The sequence below is a fragment of the Candoia aspera genome, chromosome 2 (assembly GCF_035149785.1).
Source record: "Candoia aspera isolate rCanAsp1 chromosome 2, rCanAsp1.hap2, whole genome shotgun sequence".
NCBI classification, from domain to species: Eukaryota; Metazoa; Chordata; class Lepidosauria; order Squamata; family Boidae; genus Candoia; species Candoia aspera.
In genome coordinates, this window is record NC_086154.1 from 86,698,766 (window position 1) to 86,723,889 (window position 25,124).

The window sequence follows — 25,124 nt, forward strand, 5'->3', positions numbered from 1 at the left end:
GTTTCATATGTAGGCCTGCATATATATGCATTAACAGTGTTTAACTAAAAATAAAGAATGAGACTTACCTCTTTAATGTGAAGCTGCCCAAATTCAAACTTTTTTAAAAAAAATAAATCATGATCTCCCAGGGAACCCCTGGTGACCTCTTGCAGAACCCTAGGGTTTCATGGAACCCTGGTTGAGAAACCCTGTTTTAGAGAGGGCCAGTTCGGTCTATTGGTCAAGGCATCAGACTAGAAACAAGAGACTGTGAGTTTGAGTCCCACCCTTAAGCACAGAGCCTGCTGGGTAACCTTGGGCCAGTCCTTCTCTCTCAGCCATAGGAAACAGGCAATGGCAAACCACTTCCAAAGTCTTGCCAAAAAAACTGAAGGATGCAGGGACTAGGCAGTTGCCAGGAGTCAAGACTGACTCAAAGGCACCCCCCAAAAAAAAAATCTAGGGCCTACAAAACTTTTGGGGCCTGTGAAAATGTTGTGTGTGTGTGTGTGTGTGGACAGAGAGAGAGAGAGAGAGAAATAACAATAAATTTTTAAAAATAATATATCCTAAAATTAAATATATTTAAGATTTCTATTTATTTTATTTTATTTTATTTTATTTTATTTTATTTTATTTTATTTTATTTTATTTTATTTTATTTTATTTTATTATTTTATTTGGTCCCGTTGAGTCAATCTTGACTCCTAGTGACATGTCCAAGTAATTTTCTTGACAACATTTTTGGAGTTAGTTTGCCATTGCCTTCTTCTTAGGACTGAGAAAAATGACTGACCCTGAATCATTCAAATGACTTCCATGCCTAAAGCAGGACTACAGCTGGAGTTTCCCCACTCTTAGTCCAGCACCTTAACCACTAGACCACGTTTATTATGTATATACTTATTGTAACTTATTCCCTGCAATTTACTGAACAGTTTAGGTCCTGGGAATGCCTTTAGAAGCCTAAGCATCTGGATTATTATCACAAAGAGAGCCTACAAAGCCAAATGTGCCTAGGGTCTACAAAGGTCTTTGTGCAGGCCTGGTGTTTTCTTTATGTCAGCAGGATGGCGTGGGACAAGGCCATTGGAGCAGCACTTGCTGCATCTCTCCTGCAGCATAAGATTCCACTGATGTGAATAGATTTTAAATTCTCTGTTTCCTTTTCTACCTGAGAAAGCCTCTGTCTTCCATGGCACACCGCTAGCATGTCTGATTTGCAAGGACTTATTTTCTGAAGGCTCTATGTGCTGGTCAAGAGATACTTGAGGTCCAGTAAGTGTCATGAGTAAGGATGGCGAGCAGGGGGCTCCCATCCAGACTGTAAAGCGCATGCGTAGCACTGAGGAATTAGGTAGCCATTCAAAGAGACACAGATCGGGACCACCTTAACCTTTGGGGTTTATATGGCTGGGTTTTTCCCACGCTTCTTCAGTTTGTTAGGATTCCTGTTATGTACAAGCAATAAAACATTAGAGACCAGTTCCTTGTCTCAGCGTGGTTCCTGGCTGTTAGGACAGTAAGTATGCCTGGACCTTGGCACTTAGTCTGAAATTGGGACCAGGGCTGGCTTCGTTCTGAATGCTCATGTACTCACAAAATACAGGTTGTCCGTGGTCAACAACTACTCATTCAGTGACCTTTCAAACTTACAATGGCACTGAATAAGTGGTACTTACAACCAGACCTTGAAATTACAGCTGTGGCAGTGCCACCACAGTCACGTGATTGTGATCCGGGCACAGCAACCGGCCCAGATTTCTGACCGTTGCAGTATCCCGCAGTCACATGATCACAATTTGCGGCCTTCCATGCTGGTTTCCCACAACTCGCTGTCATGTTAACAACCCACGATGATTTGCTTAATGGCAGTAACTGGGAACTGTCGGGACTGCCATCACTAAGCAGCATAGTCATGTGACATCATACTTTACAACCATGTCGTTTAGCTATGGAAATTCCCAAATACCACTGTTAAGTGAGGACTACCTATGTTTATAAATATTCTTTCACACTATTTGCAACCATCGCTTCACAGTGATAGACCTACCTAGGAATATGACCAATAATCTTCCCTTCTCACATGCCATCCTGCCCATCACAATAATCTTCTGCCATATTTTGACGTGGCAAATGGATATAACATGACTGATTTAGAAAGGAGAATGAGAGGATGCCCCTTTGTATATGTGCCCTGCTTGGATTACAAGGGGAGATGGCAACATTCAGCTGCAAGGAAGTAAATTCCTTTGGACTAGGCAGCAGCTCAGGCATCTTCACAGGATCCCTTGGAGATCTGCAAAGATCCCGTAGGGCTCCTCACCATCAGTAGGTGGCCTGCAGAAGATGTTAAGCCTGAAACAAAGATCAGGCTGCTCCCAGCAGTTTGCTCTTAATTTCCTCCTAGAGAGAACTTGCTCTCTGTGTGTCTCTATGCGTATGCGTAATTCTTTATATCCTCAGAAATGAACACTGATTGGTGAGTTTACTGCACTGGGAAATAGAGTGGGATAATAGAGTGGATAGCTCTTGTTAAATAGCAATTAGCAATTTTACATCAGTAACTTTGAACACCTTGTAGAAGCTAATGAACCCAGCAGGTCAATCTCATACCTCTGGATGCCTCATATGCTGTGTCTACATGTCTGGCAGTAATATTTAATCTTCTGTTTCAACAGCCAGCCTCCTTCAGGGAACTGGCCTAAAAATGCCATTTTTGCAAAGCATAATTGATCCAGCTGTTTCAAGAACAACGCACTCTACAAATATATTATCCATTCTACAGTTCTGTCCATCATATTTATTGATAGAGATAAAAGCAATTCCTAGCAATAGTAGCTGATTTTTTAAAAACCTCAGAGAAACAATACATCGCTAGTCCAGGTTACAGTTCTCAATTTATTTTCCATTAATGAGCAAAATGGGTTTCATAGTGTCTGTTGTTTTAGAGCCACATTTGGGCAAATGGCGGTGGCAGTGGACTATGAAGGTGATTTTTTAAAAAGTGGAAATTTACCCTTGAACACCAAGCCTGCCAGTTCTTGTATGCATTTGTGTTCCCTGCATCCATCTGTCCAGGCAGAACAGCAACCCTGCAGAAGCTTTAAGCTTATTTTAGCAAAGCAAACTCTCTGTATCCATGCAAAAGAGACTGAATGGATGTGCAAAGTGTTTAACAGTGTTGAGGAGGAGAGAGTTTTGTGTAACTCAATACTTTAGAGGAAAAAAATCAGGCCAGATGCAAACCATGTGCCCAAATGCTACAGTTTGCTCAGCTAAAGATATCCCCCTGCCATGTCTCCAGCTGTTTACTAGACTTGCTTACAAGGTCCCTTGTATTCCCACAGATTGATACACAGACCAGATGCCAATAGTCCCACATTATAAATGATTTCAATCTATGCTTAGCCCCTATTCCCTGTTCAGCTGTCACAACCACTGCTAGTGACAAACCAGACTGGAGGCCAGTTGTTAAACCAGGACCGCTTTAAAAGCTCGGGTTTAGTATAACTGATACAATTGTTTCTCTAACACAGCAAATATTTATCTGATGAAACCATAAATAAAGAAGAGGGAACCCTTGCAGTTGTATGTATACAAGAAAGCAAGCTACATCTTCTGTTGTCTTTCCTCTTGAAGACTAGTGAGATGTGGTGGCTAGATCCCCCATCTTTGAATGAATATATAATGAATATTGAAATGAATATATTTGTGGAAAAGGATGTCTATGCTCTCATAAAATAACTGCTGTGGGAAAACTCACATATTCAGAAAAAGGCTGCCTTGGTAGCATGAGCGGTCTCCAAAGAAACCTCCTCTCACCCAAAGCAGTCCCATAAGGATGCCACCCACTTGATGCTCCAGGATCACTTCTCCCTACATCTCCCAGATTTCTTGTTTTCTTCTCAGAGGGTCATACTTTCAAACACTGGACTGTAACCACTCACATTCTTTATTTTCTAAGAAGATTCATGGGCAGGCAGCAAGAAATACTTTTTAGCCGGAAAGATTATGTGGAGGTTAATATCTGCCTTTGAAGCATGCTAAAGTAAGAAATACTTTGTTTTTTTAATTTACGATATCAAGGGGGTGAGGAATTTGTCAGGCACCAAGGCCAAGGATACTTTATTTAATGTAACAAAATGGGCAAGCCATGGGGGGACCCTATCCCTACCGTCCAGCCATGCAATCTGGGGAAAAGGAATGGCTGCTTTAAGGTACTGTGGGGAGGTATTGTGTTTGTGCTCCTCTACATTTAAAAGCATTTTTTAGAGACTGAATCCAAAGCACTGCCCATCCCTACAAAACAACAGAGCAATGGGGACAGTGGTTGCTCAGCCAGAAGATCTCTCCTCCTCTCTTCCCCTGCACAGGTAAAATGGAAAAATCGGCTATGTAAAGGGATGCAGAGAGTTTAGCAAGTCTGTACTTCAGTCTTTTTATGATCATTGCTCTAAAACATATCATCTGTATTCTTGGTCAGAACTATGGCTATTCATGAAAAATCGGCTATGTAAAGGGATGCAGAGAGTTTAGCAAGTCTGTACTTCAGTCTTTTTATGATCATTGCTCTAAAACATATCATCTGTATTCTTGGTCAGAACTATGGCTTATAAAAGTGAGTAATTTCCTCAATTGTCAGACTGAGTATATTCATACTGTATACATGGAGGAAAGGCCAAACTGTTTTTAAGTGGGATATTTTTTTTTTCCCGAGGAAAAACAACATATTAACACTATTGGACAAAAGACTCCTTTTCTCCTTCCTCCCCACCCAACATCTGAAAGCACTGCTTCTCAGAAGTTGCCATCATGACTTAGTGGGAGGTCTCAGTGGTTTAATAACTCTGAGAGCAAGGCCAACATGAGCGAAATGATAGGGCCACTTTTGCTAACAAGATCAAAAGCGGATTGGTGAAGCCAAGTGTAATCTGCAACAAGGATAAGAACAAATAGGACCTGTGAGCATGAGCTAAGCCAACCTAACTAGGAGAAGAAATTCCAAAATCAAACCTGGGAGAAGGAATTTTGATAGAATTCCAAACCTGATGGCAAATGGCTTCTAGCCAAGTATGGACATTTCTGAAACAAGCTTAGATGCCAGATGATGAGACATTCCCTCCCACCCCCAAAGTTAGAAGGGACTCCTGCAGTTATTGGGGAAGAATGTCAGACTTCCACAAGTAGATTTGGAGGTGATGACATGGGCAGACAAAGTCACAAGGTATTCTGGTCATGAATGGTGCCCATATTGAACGAGGAAATCTTCATTTCACACAGACATACAGGTGGTCTTCACTTAATGACTACTTGTTCAGCAACCACTTGAACTTACAACAGTGCTGAATGAGTGGTACTTATGACTGGTCCTCATACTTACATTGGTTGCAGCATCCACACGATCACAGGATCACCACTTGTGACCTTCTTTGCCGGCTTCCTACAAGCAAATGCAACAGGGAAGCCAGCAGGAGGTCACAAATGGTGACCATGTAAAATCCTTGCTTAACAACCCATGGTGATTCACTTAATCACGGCAACTGGAAGTCCTGGAATTTCTGTTGCTAAGCAGTGCAGTCACATGATGGACATTTTGGTCCCAATCACCATCATTAAATGAGGACTACCTGTATACAATTGGAACAGTCACTGTGGTAGGTATAAATGAAGAAAAATTTGAAATTCTCAAATGAAGTGTGCAAAACTGGAGGTTGAAGTAAACTCTGATGGACTGTAATGGGCCACTTTAAATCAGTCACATTAGTACCTCATATGTTGCCTTCTCTGGTTTAGGAGGGTGAAGTTTAGGAGAGTGAAGTTCAACACAACATTTCCATGTTGGAGAAGCTGCTAAACCTATGTTATTCAGTTATGAAATGGGCACATGGTTTTTCTGCATTTTTTCACCCATTTCTGCAAGGAGGCTGTAATTGTTCCTACTCATCACGTTAGCTTTAGGAGGAGGAGCGTGCTCAGGATCCCATTGATTAGAAATGTCATCTTGCGGGAACCAGGAGGCATGCCTTTTCTGTCATGGCGCCTGCCCTTTAGAACCCCATGCCAGCTAAGGTTAGGTTGGCCCCAACCCTGCCAGCCTTTCAGAAAGCCCTTAAGACCTGGATGCTTTTCCAGGCATGGGGGTCAGGAGAATAGTTGAGCCCATATTATTTGTGGTTGCATGGTTTCCTTGGCTCATGTTATGTTTGTTGCTCTTGCGGTTTCTTAGATATTGTCCTGTTTTTAATTTTTGTTAGCTGCCCAGAGTCATGTTGAGCGAAATGGCCAGCCATATACATCTATTTTAAATAGATAGATAAATAAGTAAGTAAGTAAAGACCTGTTGGGAGTAACATCAGTTAAATCAGGGAGAGAGAAGAAGGAAACAGCATCACCAAATCACACTGAGGATGCCCTTCAGTAGGTTCCCCTGAACATACTCCTAAGCATGTTCTATTAAATAATGGTTCTGGTAGATAGAAAAAAAATTCCTCATACATTGCAGTTTGAAGACTAGCAAAGTAAAAGGCAACTAGATTTCACATAACTGCTGAGAAAGATTCATTTGCTACACTTCTAACTGAATATCTCAAGAAGCCCATAGCTGAGCAAGTTTGCATTAGATAGACTGATAAAGAAAAGTTTAGCTATCATATTTATTTCTTTTTTGTTACTTCCTTACTTTTAATAATTCATTTTGAGGCTGTTTGATAAGTGTTATTCATTTTATGAGTATCCTTGTGAGACCTCTGCTCATTTCTCTAACTATATTAGAGTTCCCCAACCTGATGCTCTCCAAATGTTTTGGAGCAACTCTGGGACTTTTTAATTGGAGTGTTCTTTGGCTGGAAATCCTGGAAATTATAATCCAACACACCTGGCAGGCCCCCAATTGGAGATGTCTGAACTAGATTATTGCAAGTGTCTCTGAACTACTTCCTTTACACTCTCATCATTCTTACTATATCACCCTTCTTCTAAAGTCCTTACATCAATGTCCTGCATGCTGTGCACCTCCTGCAAGATTCTAGTGTCCACATCTGTCTGTCCAGGGATGGCTTCTAAAAGTAGCCTCCACACAACAAGCAATTAATGCCCAGTCTAGAAAGCATTAGGAAAAAAATGACTAACACTAAATGAAAGGTCTAAATCAGTCTTCCGCATCCTGGGGCCCTTCAGTTGTGTCAATTAATAAATATAGTTTTAAAAATATGTATCCATCTTCTCATTGGGATAAACTTTTAGAGTTGTATAAAGACTGCTATCTCAAAATTCTAGAAATAGCAATGTAGTATCTTCCAGACTAGAAGGTACCAAATCTATCTATCTATCTATCTATCTATCTATCTATCTATCTATCATCTATCTATCTGATTTATTATAGCCACCCAACTCCAATGGACTTTGGGTGGCATACAACCACCACCACCCCTCAAAAAAATCCATAAAAACAGATAAAACCTAAAACCACACATATAGCCCAGACTAAAATAATCTGCAAATGACAGAAATCAAACAAAACAAGACAGGGGCCCTAGACAAACAATAATGCATCAGCACCAGGCCTGGGGCCAAATCCAGGTTTTCAAAGCTTTCCGGAACCCCAGGAGAGGGGGTGCTGTCCTTATCTCTGGGGAGATGCTGTTCCAGAGGGTGGGGGCCATGACAGAGAAGGCATGCTTCCTTGGTCCCACAAGATGGCAGTGTTTAATGGAGGGGACCTGGAGCGCACCCACTCTGCTGGAACATACTGGGTGGGCAGAAACAGTTAGAAATAAGTGGTTCCTCAAATGTCCAGGCCCTATGCCGAATTGGGGAAGACTGGTTTAAGACTGGTCACTGTGTACCCATATGGCTGTGCCAAGAGAGTAGTAGCTAATGCAGTGCTTGAGTTCAGTGGCACCAGTCGGAGAATGTAGAGATACCTTTTTCACAGATGGCATCCATGGCTTTAAAGGGGGATAAGTGGAGAAATGGAGCATAAGGCTATCAGTATGAATCATTATTTGTCATTATGGATTTGTATTATCTCCACTAATAGGGGGAGTTGGCCTCTCAATTCCCATTTGCAAGTGAACTTGAGAGGGCAAGTGCAATTGCTTGTCAGTTTTTCTTTGGCTGGGCATTATAGGAAAAAGATGCTAGATGAAATACAGTAGACCTCCTTTTTTTCTTATTTCACACACCATATTTTATCAAAAATAATACTTTTAAAACACTTCATCTGCAACACTTCATCTTCATTTGCTTGTATATTCATTGCCATGCTATATTTCAGTACATTTTATATGAGTGTCTGTTGCTGATCCAGAAATTCACACACTTCCTATATCCATGTGCTTCAACTTACCAGAATTGAATTTAGGCATCAATAAAGCCTGAACGGAATGGATTTGTGGCACCCACCCAGCTACACACCATAGAATAACTGTTGGTTTTATCTGGAAAAAAAAATAGCAAGTTTTCAAGGCAAAGATGCCAAATTGGAAACTTTCAGGCTCCCTTTAACCTTGTCCCAGTCTCACTCCTCTTTGTCTCAAGATTGGGAATATATTTTTATCCTACAAAGAGATAAGCAACCTAGCACCCCACATTCTTACTCTGATGCAGAGAAAGTTTGTAGAAAGCATGAGAACACTCCCAGAATCAATCTCACAGAGGCTTTCAAGATCTGTCTGGAAAGGCTCCATGCCAGATATGAATGTCTAAATATCCTTTCAATTTATGTCCTTGGCTAGAGGCCACAGGACAGATTTCCCCATCAGTATTTGCAGCCAGTCTCTGGTCTGAACAACAACCCTCAACTTATTTTTAATTTTCCTGCCCTAGACCTTTTCTTGCTACGCTCTCACTCTGCAACATTCTTGCTAAGGTCACTTGTTCCTTGAATCTCATCTTTGTTGACTGGCAGGAATCGAGTCTGATAAGCTAGGAAATTAGCGTGTTATTCAAGGCTTTCTTAAATAGATATACAGCTATACAGGAAAAGACAGAGATCCAGGATCTAGTCCATCTTCAGCCTCAAAAGCTTACTGGGTGACTATAAGAACAACACTAGGTCTCAGCCCCGTCTACCCCACAGGGTATTATGGGAAGAAATAGGTACAGGGCATACTATGCAAGCTGCCTGCAGGAAAAGTGAGATATAAATAAATATTTTGCCAGTACTCCATGGCTATCAATTCCTGGGCAATTTCACAAGTGCAGGGGGGGAAAAGAATCTCTGCTACCTTTGTTCTATTATTAACAAGCCTTAATGTTCAAAATTGCCTTTAACCTGGCATTCACTTGGTCTTGCTTCCATCCTGGTGACTTAAATATGGATTTGCATCAATATGCATGAGTGTAAAGCTGCTATATTCCAAAGCCAATGTGCAAAGTGACTTCTTTGAAGCCAAACTGAATGGAATAGTAAACATCTTTCATTCCATCTTTGGTTGCCACCAACTTTTGTCCTCAAGAATGACTTAACTGATAAATATCTTATTTTTAGTATTATTTCTGGTTTGTTTTATTTTGTAGTAGAGTTGTAAAATTGGGGTGGTTAACAAATATAATAAATAAATATAAAAATAATAAATGCCAGTAGAATAATAGAAGCATCCAATGCAAGCTGGATGTTAGCAACTACAACTTGCAGTCTGCAAGCCTCTTCCAGAAGTTTAGTTGCCAAAATATCTTAAACATCTAAGACATTAAACAAAATTTGTTTCATGTGTTTCTTTTTTTAAAAAAAAGCTTTAAAAAGCAAGTATAAAAATGCACATGATGAACTGGAGCATAAAAAAGGGGCTTAGGTACTGATTTATTCAACAGCTGAAAATACTATTAACATTTGAAAGATTTTCTGGCCAGGAAAAGCAATTTTTTTACTACTGCCTGAGATTTACAACAGGTGAAGTTTAGACTTTTCTAAAAATCTGTTTCCTTTTTAAAACCACTTAATGATAAATATTTGTTCCCTAGAAATACAGTAGCCTACAAACGGATGTATCAGTGATAGAGCTACCCTTTGAGTATCTCAAACTGAGTTTTAGAACTCTTATACATGGCACAGAAGGACTGCCTGTCTCCCATAACACCTCCCCAGCCAATTTGATCCTGCAGGATTGGTGCACTCTGGGTTACTTCAATTAAACATTATCATCTATCAGGACCCCAGAAGTGTGCCTTCTCTGTAGCACAACCTGCCCTCTGGAACGAGGTCCCCCCCAAGCTCCAGATGGCCCCCACCCTGCTGTTGTTTAGAAAAGCCACAAAGACCTGCTTCTTCACCCAGACCTTCGGCAAGCAAGAGTGAGTCCCCTCACTTCATTGTGCTTGCCATCTTTTATCTTTATTTTTTATGTTTTATTGAATTTATTATACAGTAATTTCTCTGGCTGTTATGAGCCTCCCAGAGTCATTGAGAGTCAGGTAGTATAGAAGTTTAATAAATTATTATTATTATTATTATTATTATTATTATTATTATTATTATTTATTTGTTACTCAATAGTTATAGTATTGATCTTGACTAGTCTTCCATTAAGCAAATGCAAAGAAGTATCAGTTTGAAGCATGTTTCAAGCCATATGGAGGTTTCCGTGAAGATATGTTTTAATGGGGAACTTGCCCAAATGATCTGTTAGTCCAGGCTTCATTTTGCTCCACATAGGAGTAGCTGACTTCAGCAGGTCTGCTCCAAGTTCATCCAATCCAATAACCAATAAAAATTGCATCTTAATTTTAGAAAATCCCTCAGAGTGTACTACAATGCAGTTGTCTTTACAAGTCTAGAAATCCATGAAAAAGGAATTAGAAGACAAACAGCTCTGAAATCAGTATTCATAAAAAAAAACAAAAAACTCCTGATCTGGTAATAATTGCCATGCCATTTTTATTTATTTTGTTCATGTGATGCCACACTATAGAATAATCTGAGCAAACACAGGTTCCAACCATCTGTACCTTTCCAACCAACACAAACCATTTTTCTCTTAATATAAGGATTTAGTGAATATATCTCTTACTATAAATTGAGCCAAAAATAAACTCAGTCCCAAAATCTTTAAGGATGTTTAGTCAGTTGTAATGGAACTTCTGCCAAATAGTGATCCGACAACTGCTGGTGGATCACAGAAAGCTTATAGCAGAGACTTGAAAAACCGGTCAGGCTATTGGACAGACAGAAAATACAGTTAGGCAACGAAAGAGTTATAGTATTCAAGATTTTTTAAACCAATTATTTATTTATTTATTATTCATTCAATTTATATAGCCACCCATTTCAAATACATGACTCTGGGCAGCTAACAATAATTAAAATAAGATAAAAATAAGATAAAAACAATTGTAACAAGTAACACATAACATATATGGCAGCCAAGATTAAAAAAAAACAACGGATCACCAATTAACACTACCATAATATGGACTCAATCACACACCCAGGGCCCCAGGCTCAGTAACAAAAATATTTTGGATCTCAAGTCCCATTTCCAATAGAAATGAAAGATTCAGACTTTCAGCTTTGTATAATCTTCCTTATTCATTTTCAGGCTCAGATTATCCTACTTCTGGACACATGTGAAGACCTAGCTCTCTGGGAAAGGCCGTAATGCTGGGTAGGGTGGAAGGAAAGAGAAGAAGAGGATGACCAGCACAAGGCAGATGGACTCAGTTACGATGGGTACATTATAGGACTTCGAAGACCAGGTTAGGGACATATCATCATGGAGGAAATTTATCTATGTGGTCACTAAGAGTCGACATCGACTTGATGACACATAATCAATCAATCAATCCATCAATCATATTTCTGACAAACTACTGGCAAAAATTGGCTACCATTATAATCAAGCTGTCTGGGAGAACTTGAATGTGCTGTTGGTGTGACATAATAAAGGGCATAAGCAGAGTCAAAGAGAGTGAAATTTCTGGCCTTTAAAAAAAAAAAAGCCAAGTTGGGTAAGGTTTTGAGGGGTGAAGGCCCCCCCCCCATTTCCTAGAGGTTTCAGGAACCTCTGTTGCCTTTTTAAAATACACAAAACAGGAAAATGCGATGGGGGGATGGGATGGGTTGCTTAGGGTTTATAAATATCTTAAGCCTCTACCATTGTGCCTAATCCAGTAACTGTAAAACACACACATACATACATACAAGTTGTGCTAGAACTGTTGGCCCATTCCAAGTGGCTGTGGGGACACAAACAGGACATGTAGGGTTGCTTGCTTTAGAGTCTTGTACATAATCTACTTCATTTTAACAAAATGTTTTGTCAGGCACTACCCTCCAAAACATGGAGCCAGGGCAAACAAATATGCAGCCCAATAAACAGCTACTTTTCTTTAAATGTAACTAAATGCAATTAATATAATTATTCTGCATATTTAATCACTTCTCCCTTCTGCTACATTTAAAATTACTCTTTGGAGTTAAAGGATAAGCACCTCTACTTTTCAGTGAATGATTGCTTAGGCAGTTGGAAAACTGTCTTCTGAAATGTGAAAACATATTGTCCCTCTAGCACATTGTTACATTGATTTGTAGGTCTCTGCAGAATTTCAGAAATGGGTCTTTCTACTTGTAGAAGGTAGAAGCTGATTCTGGGACCTTCTGCAAGCGAAGCATAGTTTATAGTACTTGGCAATGGATAGTTGGGGTTTCTTTTTCCCCCTAATATCCTTGCCCTTATTAAACTTAAGTGCAAATACTCCAAGATACTGTGTCCAAGTTCATCTGCTGGTAGCTTTGTGTTTCAGCTCTGGCAGAGGCTTTGGTAGTGTTGATGATCATCACATAAAGCAGGGAGTAGAAGGAATTCAGCTGTATTTTTAGATGTTAAATACAATAACTGAGCTGCAGCAAAAACATCCATAATCCTCAAATGAGCATAACATGACAAGATGACTTAGAACCACTAATCCATCAATGTTTATATGGGGGCCTTAATCCAGATGGTATGGTCTACATGAAGAAGAGGTTTCTGCAAGACCAATCTCATCTGATCATGCATATTTTCATCCTCAGTATATGCAGGAAAGTTTTAAATCCTCTTCCAATGGCTTGGTAATCAGGCATGGATATATAGTAGGCTGTTGGTGGAGAGTCACCTAGTAAGGCCAGAGAAGGTATATGGTTTCCCTGCTCTGAATATTTTGAACTATGAGTCCTGTGGCCCATTAAATGGCTATTAGTCATGCCTTTGAAAAAGATTTCGCTGAAGCATGTTTGGCAAATATGAATGGAAGCTACACCAAGCATGTCTGAATGCAGTGGCTCTTGCCTTACTTCAAAGGGCACCCCATGCATTCCAGGCTGGTATTCAAAGCAATGTTTATCAACAGGTACCTCTGGCACATGTTGCCTTTCCAACTCTTTGGTTCTGAGCCAGCCTTTTATTTTCCTCTCTACAATCCCTGCTTAGCAGTACAAATATAATAGATTTCTGTATAGAGTTGGTTCAAAAGTCCATGTTTACATCAAGAACATCACTTTAGTCTCAATAATTCAAGAAGACATGAGGTTTAACAGAAAACAAAAAGGCATTTAGGTCACTTTCAAGATTGTCAGATAGTGTTATCAATTTATATCATGCCATAAACCAGAAAATGACTTTAAAAAAGAGAAGAGAGCAAGATGAGGAGATAAAATATAACAACCCCATCATCCTAAGACTGTTGGAGCACAGTTTACAACAGCAAGCAGCAGAGATAGTTAACTGTTTAACTTTGGGCTGATCTCGCATCAGGAATGTGTTTAACTCTCTGTAGTAGATGGACATTAATCCTAAAACAAGCTTTGGGGGGTGGGTAATAACTCTTTCATTGCTTTTTTAAAACTTTTTTGCCCCAGTTCATTTCTATGACATTTTTTGTCTTTCTACCTCTTAATACTGGAGAGTTTCCAAAGGTTTACCCAGATAGTCAGTACAAAGCATTTTTTGCTGCATTTTTTCCCAGTTCCAGTTCAACAATAAGAGGACAATATCCAGTCAACATGTCAAGCAAAATACCCTTGCTTTAAAGTTCTAAGCAGCCTGAGACTAGAATATCTTAAGAATTGCTTTTCCTATCCTGTAATATTTTTCATGGATTGAGCTTTCCCGAGGATATGCTATTTCAGAGATGATAGAGCTGATAGATAGATAGACAGACAGACAGACAGACAGCGATATTGCTGAGATGGAGCCATAATGATAGATGGCACAATTTTGTCTTAGAGAACCATAACAGATTTATTTTACAACTCTACTTGCTACATAGATCTTCTTAGTTTAATTCAGTTCTGGCTATTCATAAAATTATGAGGTTACCGCTTATTCTAAAGATCTGAAATAGCTCTTATTTGTACATGCACAATGCAAACTGCATGGAGTCGATAAAAGATGAACAAAGACTTTGCACAGGGCAAAGATATCGGATCCAGAGGTAGCCTCAATGACAAACAAGTGACAATACACCTGATGATATCACTACGCAACTCCCTTCCCCAATATCAAGGTTTGTGTGATTAAGTCTGAAAACAGTTTGTCACTTCCTCCCTTTACACTAGATAGCTATGGGCAGAGCACTTTAGGACAAACAACAACAAAAATCATCAAATATATTTGGAATAGGAAACCAGCCAGGAAGCATTAAAGGTATGCTAAAGGAGGATAGGGAAGGAGCAGGCAAACAGAATAAATTCTTTGTTACTTTTTTTACTGCTAAGAACCTAGGACAGATGCCCATGTCCAAGCTGGCTTTTTCAGGAGGAAGATCAGATGAACAGAGACAGACAGGACTGATAAGAAATGAAGTTATAAAGCGAACTGACAAGCTAGAAATAAATTAATCCCTGGGCTGAAGCAGTATCTACCCCAGAGTTCTTAAAACCTAAATATAAAATTGCTATTCTTTTCTCCAAAATACGTTACTTTTCTTAAAATCATAATTTGTTCCCAAGGGCTGGAAAATAACCAATATGACTTCATTTTTTTTTAAAAAGGATCAAGGGGCAATGCAGGCATTGTTGTGTGCTGATTCTTAACTCAGTCCTGGGGAGTGGCCCATAATAAGCATGAATCTGTCAAAATAAAGTGTGAATCCTGTTTATTCCAATAGGAGCATGAAGGGAGAAACCTAAAACTCTTCCTCTGAAATCAATGGAATTTTTACAAAATGCTTAAGTTTGGCTGCATCTTCATCCTCAATACTATATTTGTTCTAGTTTGTGGATTAAATGCACAATTTGTGCCAAGAATTCTTCCTGCTCCCCCCCCACCACCACCACCCCATGATCTTTGGCTAATTTTCAAAAAATATATGAAAATTATTAACTTTATTCTTAAGTATGATTGTGTTGGAGAGCAGTTTTAAAGGACCTCTGGGCATATAAGAAGGTAGCAAAAATCTCTTTCTCACTGACAAATAATTTCAACTTCATTTTGTTATGTGAGCAAAAATCAGGACATAAATTTGAAGGGATTTTTCAGCAGATGTGACTGGGTGGCATTTTGTATGTTTGTTTGTTAGCTTATTTTCATTCAAGTGAAAACATGTTCCCAATGTGCACTAACAGTGTTGATAACCAATTCAGCACATTTGGCATCTCAGATGAACTAACTAAATTCAATCTGGGGTAAACCGACAACCCATAAGAACAAGAACTTGCTGTTCAAGATTTACATAAAGTAGTAAAACGCAGCGTTCAGAGAAATCATGAATTTGATACCACCCTATAAACATTTCTGTACTGCCCAAAGTCATTTTGAGAGGGCAATGTAGAAAATTTGTCAGATAAATAAATGAATGAATAAGTATTCTCTTGAGCAGTATCGCTTTCTAATTTTTTAAAATTCCCTTCCTGGCTTCCTTGGGCCATAGTTTGAAATGTTGCAGCCTCCTGAGGAATTGAATTTCAAGCAAACAATGCTAATGGTAATTTGGTGCTCCATTATCAGGTGGATGCACCTCCTTGCTAAAAGATATGTATGCAGTGGGCACATGCCAAAGAGTGTGCTTACATGTGACCTTCTGGTATGTACAACTGGGAAAGATAAGGTCAAAGGTAAGGATGGTAAAGACAGAATGGTATTCAGCTCTTATGAAGCGTAACGGTTTCCTGGAAATGTGCTTCTTAGGAAGTCTCAAAGCTATTATTAAATGAAACTAATACATTAGATATAAGGTTGGAAAGACTTGTAATCTTATAAAAGAAGATAAACAAGTCCAGGTTATAAATCTCCAACCATGTCCGCAGTTTTAAAGCTTTATAAAAGCTGTGCTAGATTAAGAACATAAATCCTACAGTTAACTGGGCTCTGAGGCTTCACAGCAGCCTGTGTGCTAGGGTGGATTAGGACCATCAGCCAAAGAAGCTGACTGGGTAATAGGGGGCCAACCATTCTTGCTCAGCCCAGCCAAACCTATCTCACAGGGCTATTGTTGGGTGTGGGGGGTGAGGGGAGAGAATGATAGAGGAAGTGGGCTCTACACTTCCACTGTGCATTCCAGAAGAACAGACAAGTTATACATGTAGGAATCAGAGCAGAAATAAATAAATAAACAAACAAACAAACCCAAGAAAATGGTCCAATGTTGCAACTTGATGACTTAATGAACTGCTGTCCAATTTGATCACCCCAAAACTCAAGGGGAAGGTATCCTTTTCTGCTTCTACCTAATTTGTCTATCCCAGAGTCAGCAAAAGATTATACCAACCAGAAACTGGTGGCCCCTGTTGCCAATCCCTATCCTTCCTCTATTGCCTCTGTTCCAAGTCCCTGCCAAATGGTGCTGAAGTGTGTCCCAAAGTGTTTGCCCATCCTTCAGTTCTGATAGTTTCACTCAGTGACTTAGGGAAGCCATGCTTTAGAGAATGAGATATGACTCCACCAGCTTCAGTGGATATAACTGGATACTAAGGGTCTTTCCCCACCTGTACCTAAATACTTGGAGCAGTTATGACCATTGTTTGTCCCTGGGGTGATTTAAAAATGTAGGCACCACGAGGGTAGAAAAGTAGGTGGGATAGAAGAAAAATTTAATAATTAGAGCATTACACCATTCCGGAATCAGCTCTGCATCTCTGCAACCTCATGATTTTCTCTTTGTTCAGCAGCTAAGCAACTTTATTTCTGACTCTGCTTCAAGGGACTTACAATTGCTGCAAAGTTGGTTTATTTTTAACAACACTGCAGCATTACGGGTGGCTTTTATCTCCATTTTGGAAACTCTTGCCTCACCAGTCTCCAGAGATTGGCTGCAGTAAACTAAGATATCTTAAAAGATGAAAGGTAGCTTTACAGCTTTTCAGCTTCTCACCCCTTTTCTTTATGAAACACTTCGGTAGCCAAAGAAAAGCAACATGAAAGAAGGAGGAGGGATGCACATTTATTTGAGCTCCTCTTATCATGCAAAGAGAGTGAGGATTTTTGGTTGCTGGTAGACCAGTGGCAGTTTTTAGGAGAGGTCAGGGCATGATGTTTAACTCCTTTACTCAACATTTCCAGGTGGGCTGAAGCAAAAGTATGATGTGGGTTTGTCATCTTCAAAGGTCTGGGGAATGAAAATGGTTACTATTTCAGAAAAGACTTTAGAAATTAAGAATAACTTCCCCTTCCGGTCCCTCACCCCAAAAAACTCCTCTATGCATTAAGAAAATTAGGATCCTAAAATGAATTTTAGTGACTGGAGGAACAGACTGAAAATGAGCATCATTAAAGGCTCTAAGAAGCACAATTTGTGAATTCAGTGATACATAATTTCTTGCAGCTCTCTCTATGTGTTGAAAACAAGAGGTCTGGCCTCAGAATAATATAACTACCTATGACTATGGTAGAGCCAGTTTGATGTAGTGGTTAAGGCATCAGGCTAGAAAACTGGGAGACCGTGAGTTCTAGTCCCACCTTAGGCACAAAGCCAGCTGGGTCACCTTGGGCCAGTTCCTCTCTCTCAGCCCTAGGAAGGAGGCAATGGCAAACCACTTCTGAAAAACCTTGCCAAGAAAACTGCAGGGACTAGTCCAGGCAGTTGACAGGAGTCAAGACTGACTCGAAGGCACACACCTACACATGGCTATGGTGACCAGCCTTCTCCAACTTGGCTGAGAGTGGTGGGAGTTGTAATCCACCAGGCACCAGGTTGGGGAAGAAAGAAAGCTTCCACAAATCTTGAGAGAGATTTTTCTTGCTTGGCTTTCAGCTGCAGTTTCAAGCCTGAAGATGCTCTGGTGGCTACTTTGCCCAGAAGACAGAATGTCTCTCAGAGTTCTTTATTTTCAAGTTGTCTCCTGCGTTAATGCCCTAGGCAAGCAAGCAATAACATAAGCCCCCAGGAATTCATAACTATCTTGAGGATTTGGGGCTGGGAAGCATCTCTCAAGCCATCTGTTTCCAGTCATTTGGAGAATGAGTTCTGAAGAGTCAATTGTTTTCTTCAAGGAAAAATAAACAGGCAGGCTGCTACCCTCCTGGTTTCCAGAAATTTTCTGCTGTGCATAAACTCAGGAGAGGATTTTAGACTGTAAGCCTTGTCCAAAATGTTTGGTAACATAATTACCTCATTTTTACTAACCACTGTCCTTCAAAGGGGAGGGGGGAAATGTGTGTGTATGGTGATCATTTTCTTTCTTTTCGTTAAAAAGAGATAATGCTTCTTGACTGTTACTCATCTTCCTTAATATGTCCTGGATCCCATTTTTGTATATAAAATATTTAGTAATTTACCAAATTTATTTATTTTTTGCTATTTGAAGATAACATTGTGATATAAAATTAAAAAGAAAAGAAAAAAAGGATTAAAATGTATACTAAACAAACTACCACCACCACCCCAAAAGTGAGCAACCTGTTCAAAAGTCTCCTTCCTATATTCCAGATGCATTGGACTTTCACCAGCCACTGGCTGGGGAAAACAGCTATATGAAATGATCATTTATTTCTCAGGCTAGTGGCCAGGACTTGGATTCAGCTCAGCAGCTGCATATAAACCTTCTAGGCTGGTGATTCCTTCTCAGCCACTAAAGAGCCATTCTGGTACAGACTTCCCCAAAATATTGCTCTTTCAATATATTGGGGCTCCCCAAATTCTAAGACAGAATATCCTTATATTGATACTATTGCCTTATTTTATTTATTTTATTTTTATCCCGCCTTTATTATTTTTATAAATAACTCAAGGCAGGGAACATACCAACTGCTCCTTCCTCCTCCTATTTTCCCCACAACAGCAACCCTGTGAGGTGAGTTGGGCTGAGAGAGAGTGATTGGCCCAAGGTCACCCAGCCGGCTTTCGTGCCTAAGGGGAGACTAGAACTCACAGCCTCCTGGTTTCTTATACTGTACTTCAGTCATATTAAATAGGAATTCTGGAAGTTGTAATCCCAATACTTTAGGAAGACTCCAGAGAACATTTGATCTGATGGAGAAAAGAGAAGAACCAGAAGGAGAGTTTCTTCTGGGCTACTTGGATATCTGTTTCTCCAATATGTCTTGTGGCAGAGTATCAGCCTTGCTGGCAGGAACTGCTTCTATTCCACATTTTTATGTGATTGAATGCCAAAAGCGCACTGAATGGAAAAGGGTACTTCCACAGAAATACTGATTTAGAACTGATTTAGTTCTGGATCCATGCATTCACATGATGCCAGCTGATCTTGAGAGATGAGTCAGTTTGGTTCTGGCACCAATGTGGTTTATTTGAAACTGAAGCAAAGCTGGTATTTTTATTTCCAACAGTTCAGCTTTGTTGATATTTTATGCGGTCTGTTTTTCCATTGATGGGAATGATTGTCCCTCTGTGCCTCCTAGCTCCTGTACAAAAGGCAACCATTATGTTCCTTCCCAATCCCTAAGCTTCAGCGTCCTATTATTAGTGCCTATGTACAGAAATCGTTGAATGTATTTGCCCCTCTCCACTATTCCAGCTGTTGCATAAACATGTCACTATGGTTACAGGGATTGGGAAAAACACCTGGTTGCAAAACTGCCACCATTTCATCATCACCACTTGCAGAAGGCTTTTAACTAGATGCAATTTGGATGCAAAGAAAGGGAGGCTTTGCACCCAAAAAGCATTCCCTTAGACCCACAGCTCAGATCTTTCTTCACAAATGATTAGACAAATGAACATACAACAGATCTAAAACTGTGAAGGGGAAAACTAGCAATTTATTTTTATTTCCCTTTCATTATTCCAGGACCAGAAGTGACTCAGGACCAAGCAATGACTGAAGTAGAAATACAAGTTACAGTAGCTTCAGATTGCTTTGGAGAGATTGGAGGATAGAAATGGTGGTATGGAAGTGGCCTGAGGGTATAGGGATACGAAAAGGAGACACCAAATTGTCTTGCTAGCTTATGGAGCTCACCTCAAATTTCAAAGGAAGTTTATTGAATGAATATGACTTATTTTTAAGTAGGCTTTAGGGTCTCAAATATACCCAATCTACCATTACAAACAACTATGATGTTTTAAAGAGCATAAGGGTGTATGTATGTGTGCTTAATCATATCTTCAATTACTATATTTATTATTTGTGTCAATAAGCCCATGGAATACAAGGCTGATGACAAAGAAAATGCTGTTCCCATGTAAATATAAGCAGAATCCAATATAACAGTTTTGTACAAAGTGGTCACAATTTGCCTCATTGAGGCTCAGAGGTGATAGTATTTGTCTTTTCAAGGTGCTTTACATTACTCAACTGCGTCCTCCGGCATATCCACTAGCAGAAGAGTCTTTTGCATGTATGTTGCAGATATGCATGAGTAGAAGCCATTTCCAGCATTTCTAATCACTCACTGGAATGACTGGAAGTAGCTTCTATACATGCACTACTGAACATATTGGAAATGTTCTTCTGAAAGGCATGAAGCAAAACAGTATGGCAACTTTGTCTTTAGATACAGCTTAGTGTTCTTTTACTACGCAGCTTCAAACAGATGCTTTCTTCAAGACATTTTCAAAGTTAGGCACCCCCTGGAAGTTTTGCACAGCTGTACAATACAATTTTAATTTTTAAAATAGGAGCAGAAGAAGAAACAAAAAAGTTTTGCATTCATTAGCTTTAACATACTCTTATGAGTATCAGTGATACCAACAGATCATAAACATATTTTTAACTGGGCCTCTCCTCATTTGACTTTTTGCAGGTCAGCTGTTTGGACCATAAACGAAGTATTCTTGTGGCTTGCCACAGTTTGTCAGGTGTCTTTAACTGGCATTGTCTTCATTTATGACATTCTGGAATCAATCAAAAGAATAGCCAAGTAAGCAAATCCATTGTGCTCTCCTATTCTGGCTCTAGCAGGACCTAGTAAAGGATGTATTAAAACAAGGTATTTGTTTCAACTCTGATACATCTGGGAAGAATTGGGCAATCTTGCACCTGGCCAATTGAGCAATGCCATACCACAATCATATAAAATTGTGCAACCATATACAAAAAAAGAATTATAGTTAATCTCTTTAACATATGAGCTACTGAAGGGTTCTTGCCCTAAAGCAGTCAGATTGGATAGTGCAGCCCAAAATAATATGTTTTCTTAAGGATCACCTGCTGCTTCTGGCAATCACCCCGGCCCTGTTAGGTCTCATGTGCCTGCAGTGGCTCTTGCCAAGCCAGTTAAAATTGCTACCATCTCATAGGCATGTTCAGACAGCACCCACTCTCCCGTGGAGTAGGGGTGCTTGCACAGCTTCTGGTTTGACAGTAGTAAAACAAGAACTAGCATTCCTGCTGCCTGGTAGATAGGTTGTTGGATAGTGAGTGAAATCCTTCTGTTGTTGCATGCCATCATTAAAACTACCAGTACTAGGTGACCGTTCCAACTTGCTTCAAAGATAGCTCTGTGGTATGCAAATACAGAAGATGGAGCAGCAAGGAAACAGTATATAGGTAAAGTTCATCAGCCAGCTTATGCTATTGCAAAAACTGTTACTAAAGGGGCAGGAGGGCAGTTTATAGATGTATTGCATCTGCAAGCACACCGCCTTCTGTATTCTTTTGGGTTGTAAGGGGTTGACTCATAACCTTACCACCTTCTCCTTGAATCCTCAGGGGCTGGTTGTGATTTTTTTTTTTTATGGATAGTCTCTTGCATTTAAGCTGGTTTGGATGCCACCACTGATACAAAGTTAATTATGAGGATGCCTACTAATTCCTCTCTTTTCAATTTGTGACACCTAGGGGGTGTGGTCAGATTGTTTAGAAAGGTATGTTCTACCACTTGTCCTCTGGATCCCTGCCCAACTAGACTTGTTTAAAGGAAGCAATTGTTAAACCATTTCTAAAAAAGACTGCATTGCATCTCTTGAAGATGTACAATTATAGTCTAGTCTCTAACATTATATGGTTGGGGAAGGTGATCAAAAGAGTGATAGTTCCTCAGCTGAAGTAGATTACCACAATCCATTTCTAGTTGGCCTCAAAATGGGCTATGAGTTTGAGATCACCTTAGTCACCTGATGGATATTTCTTTGGAGATCAACAGAGGAACTGAGATTCTAATAGTTCTTCTTGATTTCTCAATAACTTTTGATATAATCAACCTTGATATCCTTCTGACTCACCGAAGAGATCTGGGATAAGGAGACATTCCTTCTGTAGTGGTTCCATTCCTACCTCTCCATTTTTCTTTTCAATATGTACATGAAATTGTTGGGAAAGATCATAGGAAATTTGAAGCTGGATGCTATCAGTTAGCTATTGACACTTTGTGACAAATTCCTAGTTTTGATATGGCATTACAGTGCCCCCTAAAGCATCTCGTAAATTCAGACTAAGAAGCCTAAATAAATAGAATTCAGCTCTTATTTCCCCCAAAAAACCTGTCTTAAGTAATCTCATTTATATAATATCACAGCTGAGTGAAAACTAGATTGCTGCTTTATCATTCCACTCAGGATCATTAAGAAAATATGGTTAGTCCCTAAATAATGTCTGAGTGGCTGACTAGACACAAGACATCAGTGATGTAGCATTTTCCTTGACTAGATAAAGCCAACATCTCCAAAGAGACTTTCAATTTTCTACCATAGTCTATCAAACTGAAGATTATGCTCAGAAGAAAGAAAAAAAAATGAATAAGAAGAAAGGATAATCAATGGGCTTAATTATCTCTTTACAAACAACATGTGCTGAAACTCAACAGCATATTCAAGGAGGGAAATGGTAAATAGCTTAGCTAAGTCGACGATTGATTGAATTTGTAATTCTGCTACCATCCTTTATTTTTTGTATTATGCACCTTTTCCCAAAACTACAGAGTAGTTTTTATATCTAGAGATTTGCTTCACTGGTTTAATAGGAGGATTTCTCATTAAATTCCTTATATACAAGACTGCAGTTACACAGCTACCCCTTGTGTTTCAAGATTGGCAGAGGGTCTAGTAAGTTCTGAATTTCTGGATATGAAGATCTGGAGTATCTTAGTTTCTGGGGGTTTTTCCCCTAAAATCCATCTGAAGAGATAACTCCTTAATAGAAGGGATAATAACTCCTTAGCTGGACACACTAGGATGTGTCAAGAGGTTCAGTGGGTGAGTATCTTTTGAGTAATGGCTCCACCAAGAGAGGGATAATGAGTTAAAATTGAATTCAGGCAAGACAAAAGTGTTCATTGTGAGGAGTCACAATTCCCTCTAGATACCTCTGTTCTGAATGGGGTCACACTCTCAGGAGCAAATATTAGGTCTGTTCAATCTGAATCTCTCTGAGGTTTACAGATTTGAGCAATAGCCAGAAAAACCTCTTATCAGGTTTAGTTGTTATGCCATCTGTATTATCTTCCTCAATGAAATGACATTCAAATGATGGTGTTGGTAACCTCTGGATTTGGCTAACAGACATGGAAAAACAAGGAAAGCTTTCCAAAAGATCTCCAAACTCAGGAAGAGGATCTAGCCATGAATAGTTATGCTAAAGGATGCCTGTGGACTGATTCAAAGGAGATGAAAGGAGTATCTGGAATTCTGTACGGTAGAGATGTCAACATCCAAGAATATATTCTTTATTTACAAAAACGTCTAGCATTAGAAGTTAGATCAGCACTCTGGTCATTACCAAGTCAGAAGGCTATATTTTGGTTTTCTTTTGCTTTTCTTTCTTTTCTCCTTTTTTTCTTATTTACTTATCACTTTTCTTTACTTCTTTTTTTCTTTAAATTTGTAGTGTTTTTACTCTGTAAAATATTTCTTCAATAAAATAAAAATTAATACTAAAAAAAAGAAGGCTATTGGAATTGATGCAATATCTACAGAAATATGGCAAGCAACACAAGAAGAATCTTTAAGTTTCTAAGCAAACTATGCCAGTAAATCTGGAGAATGACATACAGTAGTAGCCAACACAGTAGAAGACGTCAATCTATATACCAATACCAAAGAAAGGAGACTTAACAGATTGTGCAGACTACTCAATATCCTTATTTTAACATGCCACTTTAGGATTATCCAATGCAGATTACAGGTAGTCTTTGTTTAGCGACTGCCTTGTTTAGCATCAGTTTGCAGTTACAATGGTGATGAAAAAAAACTTGCAACCAATCCTCCCATTTATGACTTTGTAGGTCTGTAAAACAAAGGAAAGCTGAAGTATGATCATAAGCACAGTCACTTAGCAACCACTTCACTTAGCAACCAAGTTGCTGGTCCCAATTGTGGTTGCTAAACAAGGACTACCTGTAAAGCCCTACATGTAAAGGGAGATGCTAGATGTTCAAGCTAGTTTTAGAAAAAACTGATGAATAAGAAACATTATTGCTTGTGCATACTAGATAATTGAAAAAGCTTCATCAAATATTATCAATGAATATGTGCTTCACTGATAATAGAAGAGCTTTCAGTTTTGTCAACATGTCAAGCTCTGGAATGTGCTTAGGAAAATGGGAATCCCAGAACATCTCATTGTCCTCATGCTAACCCTTTATTTTGAATAGGAAGCCACAGTCCAGATGGAAAATAGTAAAACAGGCTGGCTCCAGGTTAGCAAAGGAGTGAAACAAGGCTATATACGCTATCCTTATTTATCCAACCTATACATGGAATATGAGAGCCAGTGTGGTGTATTGGTTAAGGCACTGGGCATGAGACCATTTTAGAGACAAAAGCCAGCAGGGTGACTTTGAGCCAGTCATCTTCTTTCAGCCCTACAAAGCAGGCAATGGCAAACCACT